This window comes from Macaca thibetana, chromosome 3 (assembly GCF_024542745.1).
Source record: "Macaca thibetana thibetana isolate TM-01 chromosome 3, ASM2454274v1, whole genome shotgun sequence".
Lineage (NCBI taxonomy): Eukaryota > Metazoa > Chordata > Mammalia > Primates > Cercopithecidae > Macaca > Macaca thibetana.
This window is the reverse complement of record NC_065580.1, coordinates 154552833-154562190: the sequence shown is the minus strand read 5'-3', so window position 1 is coordinate 154562190 and position 9358 is coordinate 154552833. Positions and strand designations below refer to the sequence as shown.

Below are 9358 nucleotides of genomic sequence, written 5' to 3'. Positions count from 1 at the left end.
CACCGCCCGGGAATAGAGAGGGGCGGGGCGGAAGGGACGAGGTGGAGCCAGTGGCAGCACTGGGGTGCCGTCATAGCAACGAGGGGCCGCCTTGGCCAATCACTGCTCGGGAAGGGAGGGGGGCGGGGACTGGGCAGGGCCTGGGCGGGTTCCGTGCCTGGCTGCCCACCGGGTCTCTGACCTGGACCTCGCTGTCGCTGGCCCCTGAAATCCATCACTTTAGTCGGCTGTTCTGTGACGCCGCAACAAGGAGCCACCTGGGTACTGGGCCTTCAAGAGGTGGGACGCGGGAAGCGCGTCCGGGCCAACTCTCGAGTGGGTTTCACCCCTGCCCAGTGCGGGCACTGCACGCTCCCTTCCGTCCCCGGGCCTCGCAGGATCCCCCGGGGGTGCTGCCCATCCCCACTTACTTTCTAGGCTCTTCGGACCCTTCGGGGTTCGCGGATCGCAGAGATGTGTCCGTCAAGATCTCTTCTTTGGTCCGTAAACAACTTCACTCTCAAGGAGGCAGCTCTGGCCTCTCAGCAGGTGTGGCCTACACTGATGTCCGTCCGGGTTTGACATCATTCCCCGACCCCGACAGGAGTACCAGCCCCCTCGGGCCTCTGACTCTCAGGGGTCCCGTAAGGATCTCCGCTCCTCTCCGCTCGCTCCTGGCTCCCCTCCACTCACACACACCCACAAAAATCACAGGCGCACACGCACGTACATGTGCAGGCTTGGCACTCTGCTTCACCTGACGCACTCCGCCTGCCCAAGGCCCCTCACGATCTCCCATTTCCTCTGCCATCATCCCAGACAAAAAGCTGTGTTATTTGTTGTTGCTGCAGGAGCTGGGGAGGAGTGACTGAATAACCACAGGATTTAGTCTTGATGGCAGAATCCCAGAAGCCAAATCCACGTGGTGAATAAGCTGCTGATCTTTCAGAGCACACATCCCCTGGAGAATCTTCCCAATGCTAATATGAAAGTTTACAACCATAACCCATCATCAGGCCCAAATATATTACTTACTGAATAAATACACAAGTTACAAGCAACACACAAGAATCCAAAATTATGTCGTTTTTTAGTTGCAAAGATAAAAATGTTGTAAACACCAAAATTTAACAGCTTTTCTTATGGGGAAAAGTTGGGGAGTTGGGGATAATAAATGATTATTATTTTCTTCTCTACATATTGGCAATTTCCCAGTTACTACAATTGAGCATGTCTTATTTTTATAATAAAATGCCAAAAGTATTTTAAATGTTAAAAATATAGAATGGTAACATAATCAAGTATATGCAAATAAATAGTCATTTTTTACATTTAAAATGTCAGAAATTCAACTTTCAAATTTGTCCTAACAATGACAGTAACCAATGTTTACTAAGTTCTGACACTGCATGTGGGCGCTGTTTTAAGAATTTTATGAGTTATCTTATTAAATCCTCACTATCATTTCTCCATTGTAAATCTAAGGAAAGGGAGTTATAGAGGGGTATAAACTAAAAATAACCTCCTAAGCCCCACTACAGCCAACTGAATGGACCCCCTCTTGACCAAGGGGACCCCAGAAACCTTAAAAACTGAGTTATCAGCCATGATGGGAAGGGAGGTCAGAAATGCCTCACTAATACCCTTTTGCCGTTTAGACACAACAACTAACCAGCATTAATGTTAAACTAGAGATCATAAGACTGACAGAATGGACTCTGTGGCAGTAAGATACCAACTTATAAACAGGACCTAAGGCCATGCCAGGCATGAGTTAAGTCATGCACCCCTATACTTAAAAGAATAAACAATATTTTAACTACTTGGAAAAGGTCTTATGATTCATGTTTCACATTTTGTACTTGAGTAAAAAATCTTACTGTGAATCTCTCAAATCTTATCATGAGTTCCTCAGACTGTTGATGTACTAATTAATACGTAACGACTGACACTGAAAAGGATACTGATTTGTTTCTAAATCATGACATTTCACTGATTGTCTTGTGCATACGCAGAAAACATTTTAGCCTGTATGTTGTCATCTGTAGCCATTGATTGTAGCCTCTATATCGTCCCTCCAATGAAAAAAGACAACTCCAATATGAGGAGTCCCCTTCCCATTCCTCAACTTTCTTATAAAACCATTGCAACTTGTAACAGACTTTGGAACACACCCAACTTTGTTGCTGTGCCTTCCCCATTCAATCTTCAAATTTGACTTTCAATAAGCCTTTATCAATTTCTGCCTCAACAGCCTTAACTTTGGCCCACAGCAGTTAAGATCATTGCCCAAGATCATACAGCCAGTGGGATTCAAATCGAGCCATCAGACCCAAGAGCAACTGTTGCTCATCACTATACTGCCTCCCAGATCTGTGATAAAGAAATAACTAGTTTTCTGGCAGTGACTGTAAAGCATCTACCAAGCAGAGGACCACTGGTTCAAATGCCTTGGATTGCAAACACCAGGGAGTGGCTTAAGCAAACTACATGGTTAAGCAAACCCTGCTCTGGATCACATCCTTAGCAACTAGACATCTAGCTACATCTATTAAATCCTAAGGTTTACAATTTGATCTCTATCCCGTACAAATTTGCCAGGGTCTTCCCTCCCAAATCTTTCAATCTATAGTAATTTCACTACACTGTGGGTTTAGCAATTATCCAAATAATTGACAAAGGCAAGAAGGGGTGAACAACAGGATGGGCCTCCCAGCACCTCCTGCAGCAGCACCTGGACTGGATTCTAAATTCCTCTTTCCAGAAAGAAGCTGCACCCCAGCCCAGATTCAGCTGAAAGCCACAGCTGCCAAGAGGCAGTCGGAGCGCTGGGCACCTCTCTGCATACCCAGGAAACCCCAGGAGGACTTCATCAAGCCAAGCGGATGCCTCACTCAGAGCCCCAGGATCCCTGACCCCTGACCCCACAGTGACCTGGAAATGCCGGGTAATCCAGAAGCAGCACTTTCCAATTCTGAAGGCCCTCAAAATGCTTGCTCAGCCCATCTTCCTCCTTTCCTGGGGCGTGGGAGTGGTGGGAAGATGAGAGGCAGAAAGACGAGGACATCATCAGAAGGTTTTTCCTTACTGGAAAATGAGAGGAAATCCTCTTCCACCGCTTAAAAATCAAAAGGGGCTGCCCATCTTCCTCTGGCAGGGGTCTCCCATCATCCCCCGCGAGGCCTTCCCATTATCCCCTGCGGGGCTTTCCCATCATCCACAGAGGCCCTTCCCATAACCCCCAAGCGGGAAGTTCGTGGAAGTGCCGCTCTGCGGGGAGGAGCGAGGGCCGAGGGGAACGCCCTCAGGAGAGTGGAGGGCAGCAGTGGCCGCGGTTCCTCTGCACTTCGTTTCTTCAGTAAGAAATGATCTTCTTGTCCTTCTTACGTAGAAATGGAGCGATCCATTTCCTTTTACCCATTAACCCCTTCAAAAAGAAGAAAAACAGTCCCAGGCCGGCCATGGTTGATCTCTGCAGAGGGGCTGGTCAGGGTGCCTTCTGCTTCCTGGTGGGATGGCCAAGGCCGGGGAAACTGTTGAAACCACCCTGGGGCTGCCTTCTGTATTTTCCACAACCTTCCAGGCCCACCTCCCAGCTGGAGGCCCTGCAGCTTGGCAGTTGCCATGGCGACTGAGTCCCTAAGAGTGTCTCTTCTGAGCTCTCCTGGACAGTGTGGAGAAAAGGCCTTAAGAACTGAGGGGCTTCGGTAAAATGCAAACAGATTTTTTTTGAAGTTTTGTAGGCACTGTTCAGATAAAAAGCAGGGACTTTCAACAACATGAGTTCAGGCGTATTTTAACTATAGAACTCTGAGGTTGTTTATTAGAATAATTGTACTCTGGTAAATTTACCAATTTCATATATATGCATATTTATAAACAAATATATTAGGGTATATAGATAGAAAAAGTTCTATCTACATGTACAATTGAAAACTTTTTAAAACAGTGTTGGTAGTATCACATATTAGCATTTAGAGGATAGAGACAGACCCGGGATTGGAGCCCTAGCTCCATATACTTCTTTCTGAAGTCAGTCTACTCATCTGTAAAATGGGCTGTTGTGAGGTCAAAATTAGATATTCATAATGAGAGTAGCACAGTGCCTAGCACACAGTAAAGCACTTAGTAAATGGGAGCTATTACTATTAATTGTACTGTTGTTAATCTTATAATAGGTTAAGCACCTTTTGGCTATCAGTATGTTTGGGGGAGAATTTTAACTCAAGTTTATCTTAATCGTTTTCAGTAGAGGTTTTTTCTTGAAAAGAATCAAACTGCCAAAGATGATTCAGTCAGATAGTTGTTTGTGACAATCAGAAGTTAGTCTGTGATGAACAGATTAGTTTTAATGCTCATATTCATTAGCACTAATATACATAAGGGCGGGGAGAGACTGAAGCTTCTGGATGTATATAGACAGGTAGATTCTTAAGTGTAAGTAGGTATTTGAACTGTTTGTGGATTATGTCTCATAAAGTTGGCACCCAGCAAGGAGGAAAATGCCAGATACACACACGCCCATACCTGAGGTATGTAGGTCAGTGGAAGGCTATTGAAACACAGTTGTCAAGAGAGAAATATAAATTATTTTTCACCCAGGAAGTGAGATTATTCCGTAATGTATCATAACCAGTAGGGGAAATAGTTTAGTGGACACCTGTGTGGAGACAAGAGACGTCAGAAAATTGGATAGACTCAAATTTCACCTTGGGTAGCAACTCAAGGACATAGCTCAGTGCTTGGCACATAGTAAGTGCTCAGACAACACAGGTTTATCAAATTGAGTGTTAGATATTATCTTGCAACAGAGCTGTGCTTTATGCAGCACTAGGAAAAGAGAAAAAAGTGATGTGAATTTTTTTTTCTTTTTCTTGTTTTTTTATTCTTCTTAACACACTCCATTTTCCGAGGGCTCTCTCAGGATATCAGTTGCTTAACTACATCTGAGTGTCTTCTAGGTAGAGTACTAGGGGATTACAAGGAAATGAGAAAGAAATTACAGACCCATTTGGGGGCAAATTCTACATAAATCTACACTGTTAAAAAAATTACCAGGGCTGGGTGCGGTGGCTCACGCCTGTAATCCCAACACTTTGGGAGGCCAAGGTGGGTGGATTGCCTGAGCTCAGGAGTTCAAGACCAGCTTGCCCAACGTGGTGAAACCCTGTCTCTACTAAAAATACAAAAAATTAGCTGGGTGTGGTAGCAGGCACCTGTAATCCCAGCTGCTCTGGAGGTTGAGGCAGGAGAATCGCTTGAACCTGGGAGGCAGAGGTTGCAGTGAGCTGAGATTACACCAATGCACTCCAGCCTGGGCAACAAGAGCGAAACTCTATTTCAAGCAAAACAAAACAAAACAAAAACAAAAACTATTATGCCTTCTGGCTACATGTTAATCCTTCATTCCAAAGTGGAGGTTACACTTTCCTACTGGTGGATATGCAAGGTTGGTTCTAGTTTTGGTATTGCAGATAGCCTCACTCTAACCAGCAGTTGTGGTGGGAGATCCTGTGCTACATGGGGCTGTACTTTTCAAGATCTAAGGGTGGATCAGATTTTCTAGAAAAGGGACAGGGAAAGTAGTAGCATGCTGAACCACATGCTCATGATTTTCCCAGAATAAGGCTCCCCCTACCCAACTTTTAGAAAGGTCATGATCAAATAAGATAATGAGGATGAAATGATTTGGAAGTGCCATAAAAATGTAACATGTATATTTAGCTCAGGTTTTAAAATTTTTTAATTTTTTAATATTTGATGCATACAAAAGAACACATATTCACATGTGCCAGCAAAATAATACAGTGAACACCTGTGAACCCCCTGCCCAAAGTAAATAGATGAATGAGTGAATGAAATCAATATGAACATCTGAATGCATAGATCTTTGTCTACATCTCAAATTCAGCTCTTTGGATTGCAGCTTTATAGAATCAAGAAATTGCTGAGCCTAAATACATGTTGCTGCATTGCCTCCGAGAATGGCCAGACCTATCCCCATTCTCACCAGAACAGAGTGTGTGACTCACTGCTCCCTCGCCTACTGTAAGTCTTTTTTCTTCTTTGCTAATCTGATGGACAAGGCAGTGTCTCGTAGTGACTTTAGTTTGTATTAATATTTCCTCGATTCTTTGAGAAGATAAGCATTTTTCCCCAAATGCTGATTCTTCACCTATGATAACCCCTGTTAATTATTTAGATTAGTTTTTTGCAGGCCACCTTCATACATCTGTATATGTTATTTTCTGTTTCTGAAATGTGATGCCCATGTTTCTCTACCCGGTGAACAATTTGTCAACTTTAATACTTTACCAGATGTAACTTTCCTAGGGATGCTGTTTTCTAACTGCTGCCAGCCCCTTCTTACCATCTCTCTGGTTGTGCTTCTGATGCATTTCCTACACAGTTGTAACCTGTTTCCAGGTCAGCCTCCCTAAGCACCTCCCAAGGCCTCCACCCCACAGTCTGGCACAGAACTTGACACATACCAGATACTCAACTTATTAAATATTACTGAATACTTTTAGAAAATTGGGAACATACAGTAAAGTATAATGAAGAAAATAAAGATAACCAATAATCTCACTTCCCAAAGATAATAACTACTGCCATTTTGGTGTGAATCCTTTCACGCTTTTAAAATGCATATGTATGTCTATTTAATTGAAATCATTCTATTTGTCATTTACATTATCACATGTCATTATATGGTGAACATGTCAAAAAAATTTTTCCAAAGTGTTTTAAAGACAATAGTATTTCACCTTAAGGATATACCAAAATTATTATGTCACAAATGTTGGATAAGAGAATGAATGAAAATGTTTAATATAAAATTGAACGAGGTAGGGGGTATTACTTAAGGAAATTATGCTCCTTTTTTTTGTTTTTTTTTTGTTGTTTTTTTGAGACAAGGTCTGGCTCTGTCATCCAGGCTGGAGTTTAGTGGCATGATCACAGCTCACTGCAGCCTCAACCTCCCAGGCTCAGGTGATCCTCCTGCCTCAGCCTCCCGAGTACCTGGGAATACAGGAGCCTGCCACCACACCTGGCTGATTTTTTGTATCTTTTTTATAGAGACAGGGTTTTGCCATGTTGCACAGGCTCAAACTCCTGAGCTCAAGAGATCCACTCGCCTCAGCCTCCCAAAGTGCTAGAATTACAGGTGTGAACCACCACACCCAGTCTCCATTTTGTTTTTAAGAAAACAATGTTTCGGGTGTCTTTTCTCAGTATCTCATTCACTCGTGTTTCTTGGGTGACTACCAGAATTTCCTCAGCTCTGGGTACTGTTGCTGTCCTCCTCTTGTGGCGCTGGCATACCTGCTTGTTTGAACTGCCTTTCTCCTCTCCTCAAGCCCATTTTTAATTATCTAGTTACTAGGACAAGCCTCTAAATAGTCGTGGAGCAAATATAGTTATCAGAAGAGCTAAATGAACCATTTCCCTCTCCCTCTACAAAGAGGAAAGCCAGAAAGATTTTAAACTGGACTGGCAATTTTAGGTTTCCCAGAGCTGGCTTTGTGCTATCTAATCACTGAGGCCCTGCACTGAGAGGAACGAGACGGGGCCTCTGGCAACCACATCCGGGTGGTACTAGAACAGCTCAGTGCTGTTATCTATGACCTCAGAACAAAGTCTCAGTTCAGGGGCCTTAAAAGAGTTTCCCCATTGAACAAGAATGGAAATGTGAAAATATGTATTTATTAAACAAGATAAGTGAAGATTGTTTCATTTAGAATGTGATTCACTAATGTATTTCTTTGATTACTTAGTTATCTTGGTATGTTCAGAATATTGTAGCTTTCTTTTTAGCAGTTCTTTATATTAATACATTTAAAGAGGGTCCCAGAAGTGCACCAGGCTTTAGGATGGCTAGAAATGGGGAGATGGCCTGGTCATTTTGGGTCATCTTGGCCCTGGTCTCAGTTCCAAGGATGTGTCGGAAGAAAGAATAGGGGTGATAGCTTAGGAAACTCTCTGGAGTGAAGAGGCAGCTTGGCTTTATTAGGTTGTTTTCTTCACCTTAATCCTGAACACCTTTTCAAGCTAACTGGCAGCAAGCTGGACATCGAGGTATGTGTTTAGTTCTAGAAACTTCTCTATGTGTGTCATGATATTTTCTTTTGTTACTATTTTAAGTCATGCACGTATATGATATGTATTGTAGTGTAGTAGAAGAAGTAAAATTTATACAGTAAAGGGAGAAAAAGGACCTAGAGATCAAGAACTCATCAGCCTCTGCCTGTGCCCAGCATTCCCCTGCAAGACAGGCATCTCGCTCCCAAGTTCACTACCAGAATAAATGAATTAATTGACTCTAAAAGGGTTTTGAGAACAGTTTCAAGTTATTATTGCTTATGCTTCCTCCCCTATATTCCAGATCCCACAAAAAAGCCACTTCTTGGGCTGACCTTTTTATCATCCATCTCAAACTCAACAAGGGCAAAACTGAACTTCTTTCCTACACACACCAGTTGCCCAAACCTTCTCTTTTCTTTATTTCCTTATCTTAATGAAGGGCCCACTTGCTACTGGTTTCCTAAGCCAGAATCTGAACATCATCAATGTCTGGGACCAGTTCTTTCCTTCCCTCTTCCCCAACCAATCTCCAAATCCTGGAGATTCTTCCTTCCAAATTGTTCCAAATCCATCTACTTTTTTCCATTCCCACTGCTTCTTCCTTAGTCAGGACACCATCATCTTCTGCCAAGAAGACACCAACAGCCCAGGTGGTCTCCCTGCCTTAGTCTCACTCTCTTCCAATCTATTTGCCACACTGACCGGAATAATCTTTTAAAACCATACATCTAATCACGTTGTTCTTCAGTTTAAAATCTTTCAGTAGTAAAGTCCAGACTCCCTCATTCGATTATTAGGCTCCGAATGACGTGGCCACCAAGTCCCTCCCCAGCCTCTTCTCTTGCCGTATGTTCACACACTGCACTCTCTGCTCTGGCCATAATGACTTTCAGTTCCCCAAACCTAACTTTCTCTAGGATTGCTGGGCCTTTGCCCACGCTGTTCTCTGCTTGGAACACCTTCCACTCTTCTTTTGGGTAACTCGATGCCTTCTCCAGGTCTCACCTCAGCTGTCACTTACACAACCCCATAGACAGGCTTATCCCCAACCCTTGTCGGCAGCGTCCTCCAGGTGACTGTGTCTCCCAGGTGGGTAGCCCCTGAAGTAATCCTCCACACTCCATCACTGTCGGGCAGTTGGAAGGCTGGAGAGGTACGATCCCCCAGAGTCGACCTAGATCCTTGTGGCTTCAGCCCCCAACAGGTAGGGAGCCCACTAAGCTTCAGCTCTAGAGCAGAGACATAGACAAGGCTACTGGTGTGTGCAAAATATTGACTTGTGAAAATTACAGTA

General features: G+C 43.7%; 1 long non-coding RNA gene across 1 annotated transcript; it reads left to right on the top strand.

Annotated features, from left to right (window-relative positions):
• Positions 1-126: 126 nt before the first annotated feature.
• On the top strand, positions 127-1042 carry LOC126951511 (uncharacterized). The gene is made up of 2 exons (XR_007724499.1): positions 127-528; positions 831-1042. It is a non-coding gene; the product is annotated as an uncharacterized LOC126951511 (long non-coding RNA).
• Positions 1043-9358: the final 8316 nt, after the last annotated feature.